Raw genomic sequence first — 20,747 nt, 5'->3', positions numbered from 1 at the left:
TTCCCCTTTTTACATTTTTTTATATTTGCACAGTCCATTCCTGTACCGCATGATTTTCCATCGCGCAAATGACTACGATTTAACAGTTGTTGTTGACACAGTCTTTGTTATATTAATGGCTCTATTATTGCCTGAAGCACTGACCCCTTCATCAAATACTGTGAAGACGCATTATAACAGAAGGAATTAATGGTGCGATTTGACATCAGCTTACCGCGCAATTGAAATATACAGCTGGTCATTTATCTCCGGAGCAATGTACGGGTGCATTGTTCATTAATTGATCTACGTTCAACTTCATCCCATCGTTCGTGATACTGTTGATTCATACGTCGTTAAGCTTAACCACAATATTTTGAATAGCCTCGGATATTGTCCTTCTGGTGAATGCTTTCATTTCACAATCGTTGTTGGTCTATAGCGTTGCATTAGCTTTGGCTTAACTAATCGATACTCATTTTCGTTCGTTTGAAATAAGGAGTTCGTTTGAATGCTTTCATTTCACAATCGTTGTTGGTCTATAGCGTTGCATTAGCTTTGGCTTAACTAATCGATACTCATTTTCGTTCGTTTGAAATAAGGAAATCATAGATTTGTAGGATTTTAAGTTTCAGTATTTTAAAATACTTATTGAATTTCTGTTTAAACCTGTTTTTAATCGAAAGAAAATTTTTGATAATTTTATTTTTAAGTGGGTAAGCTAAGCCGCTATTTTTGAAAACTATCCTTCGTCTGGAAATTTAAATCTTCTTCACCAGATATGAAATGCTGTCCTGGCACTATTTCCAATCGTGTTGTATTTACACCTTTAGCCATTATTTTACTGGAGATAACATCCATTTTAAAGGTCCAGGATTAAAAATATAGCATTTTAAATACAAGTTTAATTGAGAATACACAGCTGAGCAATTTTCATAGCCTTTATTTAAGAATATTTAGGCAATAATGAAAACACCTGAATACATCTGTTTCTCTACATCATCATCGGTCATTAATCCAAGGATTGGCTCAAGTAGATCCTAAGTAGATCACCACTCAACTCTCATTATGCCAGCTAATCTCTAAGAACTTTTACTTCCGTCACCTGCTCGATTTTTCCTAAATCGAGGGTTTCCTTTACCGTTCAATATATTTACCGACGATTGCCAACATCATGCCATTATGTCTCCTGATGTGGCCGTTAATGCTTTCTAAACTAAATTCAAACAGCAATTTTGTAGCAAATGTATATTAAAGCTCCTAATAAGTGCAATTATTATCCTTTAAATCAATTATGCATACGTCCTAAGAGTTTTTGAAACGATTCTCGTGAAATTATAGAACAGCTTGCGCACGTAGAAAGCGCCACAGTGCGCGGAAAATGAAGTAATATACCACATTTTTGTTATCGATATTATATTTTGGACGACATCAAAAACCCATATCAGAGCGCAAGTAACTCGGCGAGAAACTTAAGGATAGTTAAGACGTCAGGGGGTGCCTCTTCGTCACAAATTCCTACATCATTTAAGGAACATGTTAATAGGTGGGAGTAAGATATATGGATGCATTACTTGGCTTATACGTGCGTAAAAGTCATCCGTATTGTTTTTTCGTAATTTTACCTTGTTTGTATGATTTTTAAAGTTTTCGTTGATAGGGTATGAGAATCTTAAGTTCTCTAGTCGGTTGGGTACGTGATAATTTTCATTATGTATCTACAAATTACATTTGAGACAATCGCCTAATATCAATAACATGATTTCTTCCCATATACATTATTAAAGTAATTCTATTAATTTGAGTTCCTGGAGCATCACGTAAGGACTCATGGTGTCCCATGATTACCAATTAAAATTAATTTATTAATTTGCCGAAAACTTAAGACCATTCAAATTGTGTGAAAAATTTGGTCATCCACTTAAAATCTTATCAAAATGATACCACTCAGTTCGTTTGCGATACAACCAGTCCACGCTCTGAATTTGATTTTTTTCCAATATAATGGGAATTACACTACGTTGTGCGGGTTTTAGATACACGACGTGAGTGCACATAATATTGTGTAAGGTCTTATATCATTAGTCATTTATTTTAGGAAATTTTCGAGTCATCGAGTGAGAAAATTCCCTGTTGCCACGGGTGACGTCGCGGTAGAAGTCTGCGAGTTCCGTAGGGAGAGAGGTTGGCCCTAATCCGGCGGCAATGAAGCATGTGCAATCAATCAAAGTGTCCGAGGCAGGGTGGAGTGTGGGAGGGGTACGATGCGGTGGGAGAGAAGGTGAAGGGGTTGGGGAAGGGTGCTTTCTATTCCATCCATCAAGATCCCTCTTTTCCCAATCGTTTCTCTACTGCAGCAGTGCATCCTAATGTGTCTGGGTCCGTCTTAGCGATTACCGAAGGCACTATTCCTTAAAGATGCTGATGGCATTATCTGTTTTCACTCGGAAATCCAAATGTGTATTTGTATTGAATAAAAATAAATTCAAAAAATTTTAAACGAGCACTTTTATTTCAAAAAACATAAAAAATTCTTCAAGAATATTTAAAAGCAAGTTTTCTACACACACGTGGAGAATACAGCACGCGATATTAATGTCAAAACCTAATCAGCACACAAAGTTCATTCTAAGAATGCTGGAAAGGTAATTTTTTATTATCTGTGCTTTTCACACCGCTTTTGGAAGAAGCGTTTTCTTTCATTTTTTTACATCTTAGTAGTGAATCATGAAATCAATTAAACAAGAGCTGTTATAGAAGTTTCTGGCAAACAAATTGTAAGTAACGCCACCTATTTCTTGATAAAATTTAAAAGTATTTATCAATATGGCATTTAAGTTAATAGAAAAGAGCACAATAGGACAAAATGTCAAATATCTGACTATTGAATAACATATTGTTGTTGGAAGCAAGATGGAGTGCATAAGTTCAATCCAAGCCGACAATGGGAAGTGGGTTAAAATTCAAGATTTCGTAGATGAAATAGGCATACAGACAACCAAGTAACAAAAAAACGTATAAAAGCAGCAAGAACATAAGAAAAGGACAGGGATAGTACAAGCACAGAATAATGGGCACACAAATGGTACGTGAAATGTAAAAATCTCAGAGCAGAGAAAAAAGTAGAATTCACAGACATCGACTCATCAGAATATGGCCTTCTATCTAACACACCAAGTTTTTCACTCTAATTTATTCATCTTAAAGGTTTCAGTAAATATTTACGAAATCTAAAGTGAGAAACACTTCAACTGATATTGAAAATCATTACCAGTGGATAGGACATTGTATTTCCATCTTTGCTAGGTCATGCTTGATAAATTTGAATTAAAATTCCTCGAAATGGCAACTGCTACCACCTTAATCAATTTAACCCGCTTTACCAAAAAAATAGCCTCTCATGATTGTTCACCAGTGATGATGATGGCCTGGTGAAAACAGAAAACAGTGAAGGTGAAGAATGGCCCTGAATTAGTTAAATAGAACAGTTTATGAAGGATATAAAATAGAATAAATACGTCACTAACAAAATGGTAGCGGAAAAGAGAGCAAAATTGAGAGCTTCGTCAAACTAATCTATGGATTGCTGACGAATGATCGAGGGCGGATCCAGATTTTTTCTGGGGGAGCACCATGGTATAATAGGCTAAGCTTCTTCTCATATTTGGGATAAAAAAAACTACATGCAACAATTACTCCACTTATATAATCTTAATTATAAAATAAAAGATGTTAATATGCACATATTTATAAATTTTATATCCAAATGTAACATTTAATAATACTTTTATTAAAAATATCGTCTATGTTTTAAGCTTCTTGGGGGGGCACGTGTCCCTGTGCCCCCCTAAATTCACCAGTGCTTATGATGATGCAACGGGTATGAATTCCCTCGTATTTCATCACTCCACAGACTCCATCTAACAATCCAACTTTTTGGTCTTTGAGAAGATGGTGATATGGTTCAAATCAGTTACATACAAGAGTACATATATTCATGTATCCCTCTCTGATTCATCTCGATTTTCTCATGCACGCACTCAGATGTACGAGTACTCAATTCGAACTTACGCACACATTCTCATTCCCGCCTCCTAGTTACGGCCCATCTCCATTTCCAACGCGCCCTGATTTTTTTTTCATTCCGCATCTCACTGCAGATTGCGCGGACAATATCCTTTGGCCCTCCCGCGCCTGAAAACCTCCACACCGTACCCATCCAAAAACACCCCGCTACTATTCTCCTTGCCCGTCCTATCTGGTTCTTGGACTCTCTCGCTAATGGATTGGTCACTTTGCTCCGGCCCATTAATTGAGTAATTTTTTGGGACCTCTCTCTCCTCACCCCCTGTGTGGGGGATGCACCCTTCTCTTGCCCCAAACCCTGAGCACTTCCCCGGCACAATCGAACCCTGGGAACGGGTTGAAAAAAAAAATGAAATAAAGAGAAAGAAATTCGTCTCCCGGATGGGTGATTCATTGAGTGATGAGGGTAATGCATTCAGTTGAAGGGGTTTTTGGGAGTGAGGTCCCTTTTTTGGATTTACTGAGTTATTTTTGCATCAATCTCCCGGAAATGGCCGCACCAAAAACGCTTTGTAACTTCCAGATCCTCCTTTAATTTTGCGCCAATTATTTTAAAATCCCATTCTTCCGCAAGGTTCGGGATCTCCTTTTCAAGTCGTCTCGAGTATGATTAAGTTCATCTCGTCCAACGTGGCTCATTGCACTGATATAACGAGCAGGATTACGCCTAAAGTCTGAAATATTCGATGGACTTTGCTTAATTTAGTTCGTGGATTTTATGTAGCCACCCCTATCTTGGTAAATTTAACAATAAAGTATTAAGATAAAAATTATTTGTTTTCTGGTTTTAAAACCAAAGTAAAAATTGAATTGGATGGAATTTTAGTATGCAAATTGTAAAATATTCTGGTGTACAGAACATTATGAAAAATTTAGATTCCTTATCAAATTGATGGCTGCCTTCACTTTGTTCCATATGAATCTACATGCTTTAAATTAAAGTCCACCTATTCAATAGGAAAATTATGTTATTGTTATCAGAATATTGTTTTATAATTTTATCGTATCGAACTTATATATCGTACAGTTTTAGGAATCATTATCAAAGCACAGATGGGGGAGGAAGGAGGTCGTTTGTTAAGTCGTCATCCATTCGTCATCATGCGTTATTTTTTTTTCAAAGAATAAAATAAACTTTGAAATTAAGTGATCATAACAACGGAGTTCATGCAAAATATGGCTCCAGATCCCTTTTTGACAACTCTTTGGCATTAGGATCCGTACTATTCAGCACTGTGTAAGAGATCGAGTTTAATGATAAAACTGATTTATTTCCATCGATCTTTACTATCATTTCAATCATATCGTCTTTTTTGTAAGAGAAATAATACTGCGGAAGTGTTTCAAACTTAAAGCTAGTCCTCTTACACTATGAGGGACCTACAACCTCATTTTATGGACCAAAATTATTAAATTTCTCTCTCATATCGCCTCCTGAAGTATGGCATTTTCATCCTGAAACTCCATGCATAGAATAGGATCAGCCGCCAAGACACGTGGAGTGATACAGTGATGTTGCGAAGTGCTTAAATAACTTTTACACAAGTGAGCGAGGACGAGTATCATTTTTTCTGGAGGGGAGCTCGAGGGTCTGCCAGGCAAACGTTCTTCTAATAGTTGAAATGAAAAACAACTTTAAACAACTACGGTGCGAAATGTTCCCTATATTTTAATATGAAATGCATTTATATGAAATTACATGATTGAGGCTCCGTAATGCACAAAAAACGAACGTAATGACAACCACATTAAAAATGTTGTGTATTTTTTAAGCCTTTTGGGGGGGGGCGTGCCCCCGTGCCCCGCCACCCCATAATCTTCCTATGTCATTGAAAACATACTCCACTTCTTTGTCTTCTTTACCTACTTCATGAAATGAATCCGTATGTTCCCATCGATTCCCTAAAATTCAACAACCTACAGTATCATCGGATCTCTCGGCTAAATCCTCGCACGATCCATGATTAATGCACTTTTACCTATAAACTTCGGCGCGAGGGATTACGTGCCGGTACCGCACATACACGCTACCTCGGGGGGTTTTCCATTACCTTCCTATCGGAGCCTAATGACCGTGTGAAAGAAGAGAGTGGGCGGAGAGGAAGTAGGGGTAACCCGATACCCATCCCACCGGACAAATCTCCGTTCTTTCCCGCCAACTTCTCCCGGGGTTACTGGGCGGGAAGTGCGGCGTTCTCCGGGTTTTTGCTCCGCGATCTCTCGCGGGTATGTTCCGGGCAGACGACCCTTCCGGACCTATCTCTCTCCCGAAAACTGCTTCTCCTCCTTCCGAGAAAAAAGGGTTCGAACTCTTCCCGGCATTCCCCTCATTAACCGCTCCAGTCCTCCCATCCTCCCGCCACCTCAGCGTCCCCCGATCGAGTCTCGCCACCATTGGTAACTAATAGTGCAAATAATTGGATTACTTGTTACGGCTAGTTTTGCAGTTATTTTTACTTGTAAAGATCACTTTTGCGGTAATTTTGATTTTAAACGATTATTTTTTCTATACGCTTTACTTTTAACGATTACTTTTGCGGTAATTTTGAATTTAAACGATTAAATTAGCAGTAATTTTTACTTGTAGCGATTACTTTTGCAATAATCTTTATTTGTAGCGATTACTTTTGCAATAATTTTTACTTCAAATGATTATTTTTGCTGTATTTTTTACTTACAGTGAGCACTTTTGCGGCAAGTTTTACTCGTAACGATTACTTTTTACGGAATGTAATTTTTACTTACAATTTACTCCCTATGATGAAAGAGGAAAAGTGAACTTCCTTGTAATCTTGCTCGTCATCGACGATGAATACATTGATTTCACTGATTTACCTAAGCCTTCAGATAACTTCCGAGTCCTTGAATACAATAATTTTATTGTTTAGGTTCACTGTCACTTCTGCTGTAGGATACTCATGATGGACACAATAGATAACACCCCTTGTATTGTTACAGCAGTTGTAATTGGATGTATCGCAAGTGAAATTGCAACTTTAGCAATTATTGTGACTCAGTTATCCCACATTTTTGCTGCAATATTGGAAAGTAGCCAGGTAGTCCCTAGAGTGAGTAATTTTTCAAGAAGTAATTGTAACTGTAATTTTACTGATTAATTTTTAAAATCATAAATTTGTACTCGTGATTTATTTTACGAAGTAACTGTAATCGTGCCTAGTTACTTTTTCTCACTACTTTTACCGACACTGCCCTCCACACCCTCTACATTCCAGTTCGTCCTATCCTCAGCGCTGCAAGCCGGAAGGTTGAAACGAGCCATTTCCCCTTCAGTGGTTTGCAGACGGATCCCCCCGCGTTGCATGGAGTGGGGTAAGAGTTCCAAAACAGATTAGCCGTTGAGGGATGATAATGGCTCCCTTGGGAACCTTGGATCGGGATACGTTCCTTCACCGCTTCTTTTGCTAAAGCATGTATGGAGCATGAAAGGGCAGGGCCTAGTTAGCCCTGGTACCAATATGCATGGCTGAAAAAAAATAATTTGTGGCATCTGCTTATTTATTATCTATATTTTTTTAATATTTTAATAGAACGTATCGTTCACTAATTCATAATTACACAAACCTCAAACGAATACATGTAGGGGAACCCAGGGCGGAACGGGGTAAGCGATTTTTTTAATAGCGATAAAAGGTGCTGCGCAAGCGGCAATAACTATGTCTACTCCGGATTGGTGTCGCTTGTAAGTTACGCAGCACCAATTTAGACTAGTAATAGTTATTATCCTTTTTTTTACACTTAAATATTGCTTACCCCGTTCCGTCCCAGGTTACTCTCTAAATTTGGATGAGAAATAGAAAATATATCACATGATTTATAATGCTCGTAAGGAACCATAAGAGGTACTGCTAATGAACACTGGTAGATGTCTAAATCAGGGGATAAATATGTAGCTTGACGGACATTCTAAGTTGGTAACCATCAGATGCGCCATCCAATGCACCGTTTGTGGAGATACCATGACATTTCTCACATATTCACGATGTATCGGACTTCGGTAGGTTATGTATGGGTCCTCTATGAACGCTCAATATTTTGAGACAAAAGCCTAAATTCAAAAAAAATACGTCAGGATATAAAATGGACCATAACCGGTAGATTGGAAGTGAGGCGTTCTCCTAGCAAGATTTATTACTCGCGCTAAACCTTTTTTCCACGTCACGTATCAATTTTAAAACAAATGCTTCCATTTTGTAATTTTCAGGGCATATGAATTCAAAATTTTCCAAGACTGTCATCTTGACATTGTCAGAGTAAAAATTTACCCCCGTTTTAAATTCAAATACGTTCCGTAACATTATTCCAGCTGCTAAGATTTTTATTTTTGATACAGTTACATGATAACGACGGTATAATACATACTCTTTGGAAATTTCAATATAACCACTAAAGTATCAAGTGAGTGAAACCTAGTTCACTACAGCTTAACGTGACTTAAAAAAACTAGTTTACAACTTGAAAAGACCACATTGACCACAATCCGGCTTGTGCATTTTAATCTTTGACCATAGTTGTTTGTAAAAATTACTTGTATATATTATGTATCATATATATTATTACAGAAAGTCTTTTTCTGTTATTCCCGATATCGATGGCTAAGTTCTAACCACACGTATCTCAAATTCGGCTGCTTTGGCAAGGTACCTTAAACAAAGTGTAGAAGCATTAAAAAATAAAATACACGCAAAAAACAACTCTTCGTTTTCAAATTCATGCTTCTTTTTTAGATTTATGAAATTTTAGTTTTTAATTTCAGTGTACAAGTAAAAAAATTAATCGTACTTTTGCTCTCCTGAAAAGTTGCTATTTTTGAGATACGTGTTGTTAGAACTTAGCCATCTATACGCTCCGTTGATACTGTACCTACAACGTTAATGATGTATCATTTAAATCTTTGAATCACCCGCTTCTGACGAAAATTTCAATTTCAAATTTCACTATTTACCAATTAATTTGACTTCAAATTTTCGATCTCCATGTCAATTATTCGCTCGAGGGATATCAACTCCACAAATTTATTTTATTCTAAACTTCAACAATAACGTTCAAAACTTGATGAAACTCATAACCAAAAAGTTACAGACGACAACATTGTTACTTATAATATTGTGTTTGAAGAAGTTTTGTGAATTGCGACGTCATGATTGCTCCTACTTGCATCAAACTATTTTGCCTGTATTGTGTTCACATTTTTCGTGTATTTTTGCAAAGAAACAAGTATAAAAAGAGTACCTTATGATACACGTTCTTCTCTATTGAAAACCCAATTAAAACTTTCCCTTAGCATACATTTTCCCTGATAGCGTGAAAGTACGAAACTTAAGCACGGGTTACCTGGTAATAAATTATTTGTGAACGGAGCTTGGTTCTTCACGAAGTCAGACCAAAATACATTCTCGGAAGACTTTTACCTCAATGCCGGTTGAATGAAGCATATTCATGTGCGGCAGTAGAAATTTTCGGACAAGACTCCATCGGATCACTCGCATTTCTTGACACTCGTATCCATCCAGTCTATGGAGAAAAGCAACCAGCACATACAGGACCTCGGCCGTCGGTCTCCACGAGTGGAGACCGGCGCTTCCGAATGTAATCTTTGACAGGCCTAAAATTGACATCCTCAGGCGGCCGAGATACGGGCGCCTCGCCTCAGACAGGGAATCAACTCATGTCGAACGTGGTTTTACACCGCTACCTAGCCTCGCCTTTCCGCCTTCGTAGCGTAGGAATCCGTCGCTAGGGGACCGACCACAAGTAGGAATAAAACGTCACAAGCCGGTCACCTCGAGGGGGCATTTGATTTGACGTCAAAACGTTGGCGGGCGATGTAGACATGCATTTTGTGTCCTTCTGCCAATTTGGTTGGAGTGTTCGCGAGGATGACAGGATCTCTATTTCGTCCTTGGATTCCACTCCATTGCGACATCTCTTATGGATATGTGCTTGCATCGAGTGCCTCAAGCTTAGGCGAAAACGCAGCAATCCTTGAAAAAATGAAAGAGTGCTTGCCATCAAATGAAACTATTTATTTTCGCCGACTTATATTTTTTTCCATTTAACAAAAAATCTCATCTATCAATCAAATCTAATTCATCCATAAGTCGTGCCTGAAATATCATGCAAGTTGCAACTTGCATGAATTAAATCCATTGCAAGTTGCAACAATTTAAGTCTCCATTGCAACAATCGTCAAGGGCCATGTAGTAAGTAAAACTCTAGAATATAAAATATTAACTAGGTTCAATTTATCTGTAAACTCTACTGCGTACTTCTCTTTTTTTTTGAACTTTTACATATTTATCTTGTTACTTAATTTTTCTTTTGGCTAATAAAATCTGCCTTATGATTATTTCTAATGCATTGGTTGAGTAGAAACTATTCGAGATAAATCAACGGGAAACAAATGACATCAACTGATATTGATGGTACTTGAAGGAACAAATTAATGGTAGGACAAAATAAAATACAAAGGAGTGCTCAACAAAATTTTTGAAAACCTACTCGCCCTTAATTTTATGATTTAACAAATCCCCAACCCATTTCAATAATCCTTTTTTTACCCTCTCCCCTTCACCCTCTACTCCCTCTCCCCTCCTTCTGTTGATGAATACATAATGCTTGACTTTGTATGTGATCTATCAGTTTGTCTTTATAATGACGCTATAGTCGTTAACATTTGTCGGGAGTATTTAAAAAGTTTTTGGAACAGTTCTTTGAGTTTGTTTTTGTTCTACCTCAAGTTTTTTAAACAAGTAATATATTGTTTTGATTCTTCTCCTTGCATGATAACTTGCATGATATTTCAAATACGACTTTGGGATGAATTATAAGATTTTTTGTGGCATTGACCGGGATAAAAATATATTTCAGTATCATCGGTGGAGCATTTGGACGGGGATAACTGACCCTAACTATATATATTTGATCTCTAGGTCCTACTCCCTTCTCCGCTTACCTAACACTCTTCTCTCGTAGAAGGCCTTTACATCCCCTTCCCACCAAATATTCCTCAATTGAAACCATTTATCTCCTGATATCTTTATAAAGATATTTATATCCTGATATCTATATATATTTATCTCCTTTTCCTGATATCTTTATAAAGATTGGAATTGCATAAGCTATTATGATATAAAACACGATTTTCATAAAACAACTGACAGCAGTAAAATATGCTACATGTAATCTTATTTTATGATTTTAATCATGTTTGATTTTCTGCATCCAGGAGATTATTTTCAATAATAGTTATAATTATTACAAACTGTGCAACAAAAATTCTCTGAAAAAAGCCATTTTTCGATCATAATATGTATATACATATTATATGGTGTCTGAATCATCAGTTTTTCCCCCTCGAATAATACCTCTTCCAACTTTTTGCTGTTTTTTGTCAACCTTTGTTGTAACGTATTTCTAAATTATGTACGGGAGAAAATATTTTACTTTTAAAAATTTTACAATGTAAGGGTTTATTGTTTATTTAATACTTTACTGTTGATTTAGTTTTAGTCGGAAAGATACGGTGAGAAAACTTAATAGCAGCATATTCATTTTACTCCGTATTTTAATCATCACTTTTACGCCCTCTAGTGTTACTTATCCCAACTTCGGAGTGTTTTTCTTCAACCTAAGTTTTAACGTGAAATGCATTATTTACGGGGCAAAGTATTATAATTTTTGTAAGTTTAGGATAAAAATATTGTTTTTTGATTTAATACTTGACAAATAATTTATCTTTAGTGGAAAATACATTATTAAAGCACAAATGGTAACATCGACACTATTTTATTTATCACTTAATCGACCATGATTTCGACACTTGGTGTCATTTTCAAGGTTTTTTTCCTTGAATATTACACCAAATGTCGAAATCATGGTCGGTTAAGTGATAAATAAAATAGTGTGGATATTACCATTTGTGCTTTAATCGTGAATATAGCATTATTCCACAAAAGCCTGAAACGATTTTATACGTTCAGTGGAAAATAAACCGCAAGAAAACTTATTCGAAGCATATTAATTTAACTGTGTAAATCTTAATCAAAGCCATCATTATCAAAATCTTAATCATCAGTTTCTCACCCTCTAATATTACCTATTCCAACTTTAGGGTTTTCTGTCACCCCAAGCAAAGCACCTTTATCTTCACCTCTCTCTACCGCGCCCCCATCGCCTTCCCCTCCGCGCCCTGCTGCGGTGGCAAGTGTACACACATTTTTCTGCCATCCCAACCTTTCCTCCCGCACATTCGTCTGTTTACCTCTCCCTCCCTCTCTCGACCGCCACATCCAACACTTTGCCGACGTCTCCTTTTGTCTTCTCAGCCGACGGGCCAATTCATAATAGGACCGGCCATCCATTGCGCAGCAGCAATGAGGCAATTGAGCCTCCAACTTTTCCGCCTCTAACTCACTTTGTCGCCTCTGACTCACTCGTACTTCACCTCTGTCCTTTGTCTCCTATCCATCTCACTTGACTCTCGGGTATTCTATAGTCTATTAAAGTTAATCTAAAAGGAAAAAAATAACTTTAAAATTGCTTAATTTACTCCAATTATTTTTTTTCAGGATTTCTTTGGATTGAGTTGAGTTGCCTTCATGTTGCAGTCTCTATTGTTGCGATGGCGACTTTTGGTCGAAGTCCAAACAGCAATCTTGAGAGAATTCTTATAAAAAATGCATCCGAGCATTAGTATCTTTGAAAAATGTTCTAGGCCAAATATTATTTTTTCATTTAGTTATTTACGTCCTCAACCCAGAAAAAAGCTCTGTTTCCTCTTTTACACCTTGGTTTCCATAAAATATAACAATTAAACGTACAAGAGCGTCAATTCCCTGGATAGAGGTGACTTACCTAGATGGGACTCGAGCCCGCGACCTTCCTTTTGACAAACGATGCGATACCTTAAACCGGCCACCGCCGAGGATGGCAATTTAAATTTTACGCGAAGTAGTTCTTCAGATAAAACGCTCCAAACGCGAAGAAAGTATTTACTAGACTCTGGAAAACATTTTGTAATACCCAACGAGAGTTTTCCTTTTATCTTTAGAACACGAAATTTATCAGAGCTACATCTAGATAAAATTTTGTCAACGACATGAAATCAAAAATTGCATTTCAATGCCTTGTCCAGCAATCATTGACTGAAATCAATAAACATTCTACGAAAAAACTATAAATGGCGCATACTCCTCTCTAATATTAAAGCATGCCTATGAGTGCAAAAAAGTAAAGTTAGTATTTCTATCTTCAAAATTAAATTTGTGGATTAAATTTGGCAACATTCATGCGGGCTAACTATCTAAATATTTGGATCTCACTAGAACAAAATGAAATACTTGCTTCTTCCGCCACTTTTACGTAGTTCAGGGTGTGTAATAAGGAGAAAAATTATTTTCTCCAATTATCTGTACGTTTCCTACTCATCCTAGGTTTACCCTTCACAATGCAAACTTCTCATCTTCGAATTGTACTACACAGGAACACTTTTAACAGCTCAAAGTCAAAATAGTTGCCTAAAACATAATAAAATATACACTGAGTTTTATGCTCCACAAAAGATAAATTGATATACCCTGGTTCCGACATGTACACTATGCCATTTTCCTTTACTTTGCCCCCTCCGTGCCTAAGGTACAAATAAGCTCGCAAATTGTATATTTGTATATATGTATGGTCTTTAAAAATGACATGGTGTACATGCAGAAACCGGGGTTGGTCAATTAAATGTTTCTGGAACATACAACTCAGTGCATCTTCTATTATGTTTCCTGCCATCCAGCCTTAAGTTGAATGGTTGACTAAATAATATTTTTAGAATATCATGTTCATATCAAAGTATGGTTTTGGAAAAATATTTCTTAAGGCTAAAAATTGTTAGCAACGTACTCCTCCCTTTCATTTCAATATTTCTTGTTCTTATGTACAATTAACTTACGTGTCGTTTTAATGCTCACCGTTTGTTTCCCTTGCAGATCTCTGGGAACAATTCTCCAGTTCTTCGCATCTCTAGTTTTAAGAAATCAACGGTTGGTAAATATCCTATTTCTGTCTTTAAGTTTTTAGTTTTTAGTCTGCACATAATGTCGCTTCTTTGACAAAATATTAGGCTCAATACTTTGCAAAATAATACAGAAACGCTGGGTAAAATGATATGCATGTGTAGATACTTAGATAGTGCCAAATCTTAAGCAAGGGATGTATCGCTACGCACAGAAGACTGGCGTTTGAGGAATATTTTTGCGATTCTGAATGGTAGGAGCATTTTGAAACTGAATATATATTTATGTGACCTTTTACTGAAGATGTTTAACATCAAGAATCGGCGCTGCATAAGATGCTTATTAGTATCCAAAATAAGGAAAATGATGTTAATAATCAACCTATCAAAATTCATTGACCATTTTGTTTTTCACTTTTGAAGAAATGTGTTTTCTCCCCTTACAGAAATCAAGGCTCTTTTTGAATTGATAATTAAAATTTTGCATTGAAACTTGAAATGTAAAGTAAGTGTTATAGTAAAAATTCACTATTCATTGGTTGAAGCATGAAGTCTCAAGTATGAAGTGTCGTGAACTATGAAGTGTCTACTCCACCAGTGATACTCGAGAATTTTGAGCGGAGCTAATGTGAATCAAAAAAGGCAGTATCATTTAAGACAAATCCATAGCAAAAATTAGAAATCAATTTCTAAAACGCTGAAATATAGGTACCTGCGTTGTTTCTTTTGCTTTTTTTGTTTTAATGTTTTCTAAAATTACTACGCAATGATCCAAAATATCTTAACACTCGGTGGTCCATATTATTTTAAAGCGAAAATTCAAAGTGATTCAGTATTGCCTTACGAGTTAATTTCATGTTGAACCAGAATATAATATCTATGCGTGAGTGACATCTTACAAAATCACCAAATAATCGGGCATACGGTACAAACTTATTTGATGGACTGCTGAAATGGCAATGTATATTTTCAGAAAACCATTACCAGCATTAGACATATAAATCTACCATCCCTAGGAAAATGAAATTCTTAAAATATGAAAAAAACTATTTTATTCGTTTTATTCTTAGTCCTATTAACGCTTTTTCAACCATTTATAACAATATACGAATACTTAATTCCGTTATTAACTCATAAACTTCGTTTACTAGGTGCGCATTCGTGTAAAACCAATTATATGCTTTTTTAGTGTTTCAATGGGTTGCTAGGATACCATGGTTTGCGTGGATTTTTTTCAATTTGGACCCACAATTCTCTGATTCTATCTCAATATTATTCATCATAATTGTTAGCAATATTAATCATCAGTCTGGAAAAACAATTCCAAGAAAATACAAATAAAAGCAGCGCGATTCCTTAAAATAAAGTAACGAGTGAATGGAAACCATTAGACAAATCTACACGAATAAGGCTGGGAGCCACTGTACATAGACTCGGTGTGCTATGTGCAGTTCGTTGCTACGTACGGTTCGATTGCTTGAGAAATTAAGAAATTATATCGTTTTAAACAACTGGAAGAATATCATCCTAGAATCACATAATTTTTCCAATTCCGCAAGAGAAGATTAAATAAAGAAGATAGATATTTTTTCCGCGGTGACAAGATTAAAAAATAAAGGCTGACGTCCTAACAATTCCCATCATATGCCTGAGCAAGCAACTCGCGGTGTATTGCGTAGATGCAGAAGTATCACAGACTTTCTAAACGTTTTCGTCCCCCTGACGAAGTGTCCAGAAGTGGAGAACATATGGGATGTGCATTTAATCCTCTTGTTCCTCACATTGCTCAGCCACGTTTAACCCATCCCTCGGAATCCAACTAACTTTCACGTTGCGTACCACACAAAAGGACCCTTATAACGAGTCCTCCTTACCCTAAGACGGCACCGCAAAACTATCCAGTGAACTAGCGGAAACCATTCCAGGTGGGTGGATGTCCTGGATATTGCAGCTCTGATCCTTCCCCTTACTTGCTGCTTCCTTTAGGGGGTTCAATACATTTGCGAATAGCATCGTTGTAGACCGTTACAACTTCCCATTCCTTTACTTAACCTTAGTCATGATGCGGTTCAATTTTTCAGCATAACCCAAGGTAAGAGTTAATTTCTGCCAATATTGCGGGGTATTATTCATTTTTATATTGTAGTTCGGGAAAAATTTAGTCAAAACTAAATTTGTCCTCAGTTTTTCATAGTCTGATGTCATGTCGACCACAAAAATGAAAAAAAACTCGTTACATACGTAAATTTTAAGCCTATTCCCAACGAATGGTTACTGAACAAATCTTTTTTTCATCATTAATTCCACCTCCTACAGTTCCCGTGAATTAAATTCAAGAGAAAACGACACACAACAAAAAAAGAAAACTATCTTTATATCTAAATTTGTTACCTACTTATTACATTTAAAAGAAATTCTAATATTAAGGAGATTCTCCTGATTTGGAGGTTGCCGATAAGGAAAATATTTACTCATTCCTATGTTCAGTAAAAATTTGCGCGTATTGAAGGTTTCATTTATTGTAAGTTGTTTTTTTCTGTCATGGTAATTAAAAGACTAAAACATGGTGAAATGTTGTGCGTCTCCAAGACAGAGGTATGCATGATGCAATACACCTTTATGGGTCAAAACGTCCTGTTCCCTCCCGTCCATCTAGTTAGTGCGAAACTTCCTTCCCCTTCCTTCAAGCCAAAAGAGAGGAGTAGTGTGCAAAATGGGCGGTCTTGCTAGGCAATTGCTCGGTGCAGTCCCACAGAAACTCCTGCTATCGCGCCAGCCCAAAAACCCTCATTGCCGCCTCCACTACTTGTCTCTTTTATTTTGACTCCTCCGGTATCTGCTTCGGGAATTAAACGCCATTGCCCCGCGTTACCCCTAGCCACGGAGAGGGGGGGCCGTACATTGATTACGGCACTTTGGCGGAAGGTTGCGGGATTAATCGGTTCGAATTAAGCTCATGATGTCTCAACGCGAGACTCCTCCGTATCCGCCGCTTGCCTTGCTTCAACTCTCTCCCCTATTTGCTTCCCTGTCTTGCCAAAGCGCGTAATTTAACCAGGTAACGTCGAGAGTTCCCACCACCCTCTACCGTGAATCGCATCGCCTAGGAAATATTTCACCCGGAGCTAGAATAGCCAGTTTAGATTGTTTGATTAATTTCGCCGGCTAGGTCCGCTTGTGGGTGAAGGTTTGGCGCATTATATCAACCGTCTGACAGCCTAGAATTGCTCCGGCAAGATTCATTAACTAATTCCCGTGCATGTGAGCGTCCTTTTTTTATTTGAACAAACTTGCTTCTTCTCGCTCTGCTGTTGAAACATCTATCCTGGATGAATTATTCTTGTGTAGGCGTAAGGTTTTAGATTTTGAGAAAAACTTAGTGAACAAAATAGTTGTGTAATATTTCAGGATCGGGTATATTTTATGTAGATGGTGTCACAGTATTAATCTTGCATCAGAAATTGAAATCGTTATCAACTTTTTTATTAAATATTCATTAAAGTTGATCATTTAGCGGATAATTTACAATTATCGTAAAATATTTTTACACTTTGCTATTCTCTCTATGTTCCTCTATGGCTGGAAATTTTTATTGTCACCAAAAGGATATGAATACACTTTTTTAGCGTGTGGATTTAAAGACACCTCAGTATAATTAGTATGCTGAAATTTGATTAACTAGTCTTCCAATTATGCATATTTAAATCCAGAACCCTAGTTTTCTGTGTTACTTTCACTTCAGTCCCATCGTTGCTTGTGCCAAGTTTTAATCTCTTCCTCTCTCTCACCAGGCATTAACTTAAAGTTTTTGCCCTAATATCCTCAGCTTGCATTTACATTAAGGAATATTTGAACAATTGTGGTATCATGGTAGTTTAATAGGTATATCGTTTGGCGAGTGATAGAAGGATCCATTGTTAAATCTGGTTGGCGCCTTAAAAATGCTAAAATATCCTTATCGTGCGAAACAGCTCGAAGGAAATAGCTTTGGTTATTTGGGTAATATTACCGAGTGAGTGAGGGAAAGCACATTTTTTAAGTATTTAATTAAAATGTAATTGCACTTTTCCGCAGTAATCTTAAAGCGTTCGACGCCTTTCGTAGCCATCATCTGGTACAGGACTGGAGCTGGACTTGTATATACCAGGTGACCCTAAGAGTCGAAATGTGTCGCACTCATTAAAGTCGTGGATAAGTACTATTAATTTTATTTAAATGTGTCTAATTTCCACTATTTCTCGCCTGAATCGGTTGAATTTATTTCTATAGGTAATTGGGGGTTTGAGAAATGGTGACAGAACGATGTTAAACACTATTCCTCATGGGTCACGTTGCAAATGCGCAAAGTCAAACAATTAGCGCTAAAACCATGTCCTTAAGGTCTCCTCAGGTGAAACATAGATTATGTGACACCAGTGGTCAGGATTAAAGTTGGAGAAATTAGCTTTTAGGTGAATTAAGGGAATTTTACGTCTGTTTACTTAAACTAACGTAACTACTATCAAAATGCTACATTAACTCTCTATTTAACATATTATCGAAGAAAAATGCTACTTCGTAATAAACACGCGCCATTCCACGCCATGCCATGCTTTTTAAATGAATATCTAGTGATCATCGGCTCCGATCGGATCGGATTCGATTTTTTCATTATTCCATCGTACCATCAACTCTTTTTTCGACGATTGTCATTTGCTGTATTTTATGCGAGGAGTCTTTTATACAACCACTTTTCCTTACTAAAAAAATTACGAAGCATTTTGTTTTGCTTTCATGCATATAAATGATCTATATTCTCGCTTGCGTTGTCTTATCCAAGTGACGGTAATCAGATACAAACATGTCCTTGATTTATTTTAACTCAGCGTTTTTTCAGGTGAATACTTTTGTTTGGGATACAGGTTTTGCTTGAAAAAAAGCTCCGTTATAAATTATGAACTTTTAAACGCAACAGACTATATTTTACACCCGAAATACATCGCGAAATAAACGACAAAATATGGCTGCATAACGGTAGAAATACATCCCAGTTCTCGAACACTCATTACATTTAATCGAAATGCGTTATTGCAATGAGTACGGCACTTTCGAGTTATAATCTGGTCCTGAATGTCACAGATGATTGAATTGATGAGTTCTATGATTGATAAGTTTTCGTGGAAATGATTTACCTATACCTGTGATTTTTACTCGCATTTACTAACACAAGCGGCGATAGAATAATTACGCCGGGTTTTCTTTCATTTAACGTAACTCGAACTGTTTTTTGGTATAGTTTATGAGATACAAGTACTGTTTGAAAACCTTCTTATTCATCCTGAACATTTAAACGTTATGTCATATGTTTTAAGTCTGAAATATAACGCAAATTATCTCACAAAATTCGGCTGCATGAGAGTAGTAATGCATCCTAAATACTAGAGCTGTCCTGAAATTCAACCGAAATGCTAGACAGATTGACACTAGATGAGGTTAAGCCCCATTTCCACGTTCTCTAAAACCCAGTGTGGCAGTTACACACGTCTGCGGTGCGCGCTATTTGGAAAATTGTAGCTCCTGTGGGAAAGAAAGGTCCTCTGCACTAGTTACACGTGTTCTGGTCTCATTTCACGGCGCCCTCTCCTATCATTTGGCCGTCCGTTTCCGGCAATTGTGCGTCCGGCGGGCACGGTCTCATCGTGAACCAGAGTGACGTGGTTTTGCATCCGCGCTCCTTCTCGTTCACGGGGTTTTACAGTTTTACGACCGCTTCCCCAGTCCACGCAGCGAGGAAACGAAAGCCAGACCAGGCAGACTCATCGCATCGCAGCGCCGGTTACGAGTGCTGAGGGCTTTTGTCGAGCGCTGCATGATGTTTCACCGGATCAACTCTCCTGTCAGATTGAAATTCACGGTCCCCCATTCTCTCTCTCACTGGCAAAGTCGGCGTTTTCCCGGTGGGTAACTCAGGTCGTTACAGCTCCTAAATTTGTGTCCAGACCTGATTTAGCGCCACCATTTGTACTTAAACTTTAATAGAGATAATAAAGCCCGACGCGTTTATAATCAGTGACGAATTAACTGTACCTAAGTTGACTCATAATTATTTATAATTTCCGAGAATGAAATATCCTGTTATTGACTTGATATCTTCTCAATTTAGGATATTATTTATTGAAATATAAGTCAATAGCCTGTTCCAGAGATATTGAGTTGTTTTAATGCTTCTAAATTTATGCCCAGACCTGATTTAATGGTTCGATTTGTACTTCAACTTTGGAAAGAATAATGAAGCTCCAAACGCGTTTATGAGCAGTGATAAAATTGCTGTACCTGTGCCCATCGCATTTTTGTCATACGCTACGTTTGTGGAGGATAATTTAGCTTCTAAAAATCTCTTCCCTCTGAATTATTTAATCATCTTAATTTAATTTTTCCACCTGAGATCCATTTCGAGGAAACAATTTTGTCACAAGTGAGGCGTATTACAGTTTAATTTGAACATCAACGGAGCACTTTCAATTTATCTCTTTTGTGTTAACAAACGCTTCCTCGTTGCGAAACCATGCTCAGGAGGTGGCAATGGATGTAGCCAAATGGCATTCAGGTTATGTGTCGCAGGAATTCCTTCAAAATGACTTCCTTGTCCATCCATCTCTCCGCTTCGGTTACCCTCTCGCCT

Source organism: Ischnura elegans, chromosome 8 (genome assembly GCF_921293095.1).
Source record: "Ischnura elegans chromosome 8, ioIscEleg1.1, whole genome shotgun sequence".
In the NCBI taxonomy this organism is placed as follows: Eukaryota; Metazoa; Arthropoda; class Insecta; order Odonata; family Coenagrionidae; genus Ischnura; species Ischnura elegans.
This window is presented reverse-complemented; position numbering follows the sequence as displayed.